Raw genomic sequence first — 5,000 nt, 5'->3', positions numbered from 1 at the left:
GAAAAAAACTGGAAGCATTCCCATTGAAATCAGGAACCAGACAAGGCTGTCCACTATTCCCACTTCTCTTAAACACAGTGCTTGAAACTCTTGCAAAAGCAATAAGACAAGAGAAGGAAATTAAAGGAGTAATAATTGGAAAAGAAGATATCAAATTGTCCCTTTTTACAGATAATATGATATTAAGAGATCCCAAAAATTCCACTAGAAAACTGTTAGAATTGATTAATACTTTCAGTAAAGTGGCAGGGTACAAAATCAATTTACAAAAGTCTGTAGCCTTTCTATATACCAATAACAAGCAATCAGAAAAAAAGTACACAGACACATTCCCTTTAACAATAGCTTCAAAATAAATAAATAAAATGTCTCAGAATAAACCTGACCAAAGATATTAAAGACCTCTACAATGAAAATTTTAAATCTTTAAAGAAAGAGATTGAGGAAGACATCAGAAGATGGAAGGACCTCCCAAGCCCATGGAGTGGAAGAATTAATATTGTGAAAATGACCATAATATCAAAAGCCATTTATATATTCAATGCAATGCCAATCAAAATCCCCATGACATTCTTCACAGAATTGGAAAAAACTATCCTAAGATTCATATAGTAGCACAAAAGACCTCAGATAGACATAGTAACCCTGAGCACTAAGAGAAATGCTGGGGGATTACTATACCAGGTTTTAAACTGTATTACAGAGCTACAGTCATAAAAGCAACATGGTACTGGCACAAAAATAGACCCGTAGATCAATGGAACAAAACTTAAGACCCAAATATGAGTACATGGAATTTCAACCACCTGATATTTGACAAAGGGGCCAAGTATATTCACTGAAGAAAAGACAGCATATTCAGCAAATGGTGCTGGCAAAACTGGATCCCCACCTGTAGAAGCATGAAACTAAACCCCCATCTTTCACCTTGTACAAAAGTCAACTCCAAATGGATCAAAGACCTCAATGTAAAGCCTGAAACTCTGAAACCGTTAGAAGAAAACATTGGCAAAAACCTACAAGATATAGGTGTCAGAAAGGATTTTCTAAATGGGACATCAATTGCTTAGGAAATAAGGTCAAGGATCAACAAATGGGACCTCATTAAACCATTTATATTTTACTCTGTTTTCTAAAAATATTTTGTTATTTTTATTTTATGTGTATACGTGTATTGCCTGCATATAAGTAAGTATACCTGTGTCATGCAATCCCCAAAGAGGACAGAAGTGGCTGTCGGATCCCCTGGAACTGGAGTTAAGGACAATTGTTAGCTGACATGCTGACATGTGGGTGCTCGTTTTGAACCCCAATCTTTTGCAAGAATAGCCAGTGTTCTTAACCAGTGAGCCATCTCTCCAGCCCTTAAATTTTATTCCTTCTTAAAAAATATTTTACTTTTATTTTTATTTTATGTGTATGAATGTATTGCCTGCATGTATGTGAGTGCACCCATGTCATGCAATGCCACAGAAGTCAGAAGAGGGCTTCAATTTCCTCTGGAACTGGAGTTAAGGACGGTTTATAGCCACCATGTGGGTGCTGGGAATCGAACCCAGGTCCTCTGCAAGAGCAGTCAGTGCTCTTAACTGCTGAGCCATCTCTCCAGACCCTAAATTTTATTCTTAACCTAAAGAGTTAATTCTTCCTTTTGTCTTTCCTGTCTCCTCTGACTTATGTTATGCTAATAACTTAGACAAGGGAAACTTTGCTTGGTTTCATATGTAAAGACTCTTCCTCTGAAAGAAACATTAAATATTAGTCTTCTCTTTCAAAACCTGTAAAACTTAGAACTTGGTTTATCATAAGAAAGTCTAATCTTTTAATCCCATCACAAAGAGTTACTACCTTAAACCTACATGGCAAATTTAACTGTTTCTTTTAGACCACAATGCCTTTTTACATATTAAAGAGCTAGAATATAAGCTTGCTTTCTGTCTTCTATTTTTTGGTGCACCTAGATTCCATGTCATTGTGGTATGCGTGTCTGTGATCATTGTTTTCATGTATTGTTTGTGTTGATAAGTTTTGAGCTGTGGCCACTTCAGTTTTTTCCCCCTTTCTCGGTATTTTCTTGTGCACAAGAATTATTGGTTTTATTTTTGGCATGCCTAAACAAAATACACATGTACAAATTTATACATGTAAATATTTTGATGATACATTCAAAGGCCTTATAAACAGGTACCGTAATTATTTTAAAATCTATTAAACAGTGTCTTCGTGTCTACTAAGTATTTCACAAAACTTTCAAATGCTAATTGCTTATACAAAACAGCACCTAAGCCAGTTGTGTGAAAATCCTATTTGTCAAATACCTGTTTTTTGGTTTTAGTTTGCTTTCAAGGTGTTTTAAGGTATCTATTTTGTTTGTCTGCTTCAAAGGTGTTTTGGTTTGAAAAATAATAACAAAAACCATATTCTCAACTAATTTAGAAAATCTTCATTTCTAAAATCTGTCTTATATATAATTAGATATATATACACAATCAACATGAGTTTGTTTCTTTAAATTAATTTACTGGTATCATATTAACTTATAAGTAAAGTCTCATACAAACTAAAACTGTTAAATTAAGAAAAACTGTTTCCAGGTCAAGACATTATCTCTTTAATCCTCATCTAAAACATGGTTCTTATTATTCAAATATATAAATTAATTTTAAGTACATCTCTCTCTCTATGTGTGTGTGTGTGTGTGTGTGTGTGTGTGTGTGTGTGTACTATATATATATATGTATGTGTGTGTGGTAAAATATTAATTGCTTGGTAAATTCTTACAACAAATGGTAAATTTGTTTGTAAATGTAATTAAGAAAGTTTACTGACGGTCTGAGCAGGCCTGTAGCACAGTTTTCCTTTAGTGATGATGCTGGAGGTTGTGAACTTCAATTTGACCATGTTTTACTATGTACTAGTTGCTTCTCTATATCTAGTGTTTACATTACTTCAAAACCTAAAGCAAGGTTTTTGTAGACCACTCCCTGAACTACATGAAGTAAAAAAGGTTATTAACAGTTTTGTGTTTCTATAAGGCTTACCTGGGAACTTATAAAACACAGTGTGTACATGGGTAATAGGAACTCACTACATTATCTTATGTGTGTAATTTGGATTCCATGTTCTTTTAATAAGTTGATGCTGCACAGCCCTGTTCTAAGCCAAATAACTGCCATCTTTATGACTTCAGCTGTGCCTGCTTGCTAAAGGTCATCACAACTGGGCCTGTTGACAGTTGTGTTCCTTCACTAAATAAGGAGTAAGCAGGGTCGTTGGACCCTCACCTGAGTGTCTAGCCATTCTTCCCAGCCAGCTGTATGTAAGTCTACCTAATTGAAAATGATCACCTGAATTTGGGAAGGACTATAGGATATAAGCTTGGGAAGGCTTGGAAGAGAGGGCTTGACTCATGAGGTTATAAGTCTACATCTATGCTGGGTAAAGACTTTCTGGTGTAAATACTCTCGGATCACGCATACACCTCAATAACAACCTCAGTCATCCCTGTAAGTAAACAGTAAACTCATTGGTTCCCTAGGGTGAATTTTAATGTAATCAAACATTGGTTTGATTATGTCTCATGGTTATTAAGAAAAACAATGGGAAGGTGAAAGATGTTAGAAGGATATGGGAATGGAGATGTTTTATTAAGAAGGATGTATGTATGAAGATTATGATGGCTGGATAGTTCCAGAAAAGAAAAAATAATAAAGTCTAAGCACATGATAAAGGTCTGTATGGGTTTGTTACAATATATAGTGGATGAGACAGAGATAATATACACATTGTCTTAAAATTTCTAACGTGAGAGTCTAGTCAACTAGGGTAAGGAACAAAATATGTCTACTCAAGGTTTATCTAAGAATGTTTGGTTTTTGTCCAAGCTTTATCTACATATTACATGGTAATTAAAATACCAGACTGGTGTAACTAACCTTCTTGGGTGTTTAATATTCATATTTTAATGCCTAAACTAATCTGGCCAGAGGAACTTAAACGGATAATTTTTGTTTCTTGCCCTCCAAGGTCAACTAAGTTCCATGGTACTATGGAGCATCTCTGAAAATGTCCTGAAACTGTGGTGAGTCACCTGTCCTCTTGTTCAGGGAGGCTGTGGAGACACCACACGATGAACTTGAACCACTGTCCAGTCTACAAAGAGGAGGGTCAACACAGAGGAAACATTTCCTCCATGCTTCCAAGCCAAGCTCTGGTCCAGCAGGACCTTTGACTTATCCTCAATAGGTGGACCTAAAAGAAAGGTCTAAGGAGCCAGAGGCTCGGCCCAAGCTCATGTGACCCCTGAGGGACAGATCCTCAACTGACCTTAACAGTAAAAATAAATTGGTTTCTTTGGGACAACTTCATGGCCTTAAACACCCAACAGGAAAGTATAACCAAAGAATAAAGTGACTGGTATATTTCTTTAAGAGTTCAAAGGACTGAACTTTCCAGACATTAGGCTTAAGTTCATATAAGATGCTATTTAGACAATTTCTCACTAATGATTTGTTCTTAATAAGAAAATGCTGCTCAAATCCTCACCTAATCAACTCTGCAGGGTCTACCTGAAGTCAAAAAAAAAAAAAAGAAAACACTATTCTTATTTAAAAATTAAATGGTGTCTAAATTTCTTCTCTCTCCCTGTCTAGAGAGCATTTGGGAAGGAACTCACAATGTGATTCTAGTCACTCCAGTGACTATCAAAGTGCCTGAAAAGCAAATCCTGAGTCTATCCATGGCAGTCAAAAGAAAAATGAGGAGAAACCCAGTAGACGGATGCTTTTGGAAGGCCTCATCAAGAAACCCTGAGTTCTGTTCCAACGTCTCATGCTTTCCTGCCTAGAATTTGTGCCTAACTACTCTTGTCTTTACTTCTCCTTGACACACTGAGATCCATCCTCCTCATAATAATGATTATTCCACGCCTTTAAATTTAAATGAGATGGCAGTCAGTGAACCAGATGCTCTGATGAACTGTGACCTGGGAGATTTAAGAT

The sequence above is a fragment of the Nannospalax galili genome, unplaced genomic scaffold (assembly GCF_000622305.1).
Source record: "Nannospalax galili isolate Female #2095 unplaced genomic scaffold, S.galili_v1.0 scaffold1871, whole genome shotgun sequence".
NCBI lineage: Eukaryota > Metazoa > Chordata > Mammalia > Rodentia > Spalacidae > Nannospalax > Nannospalax galili.
This window is presented reverse-complemented; position numbering follows the sequence as displayed.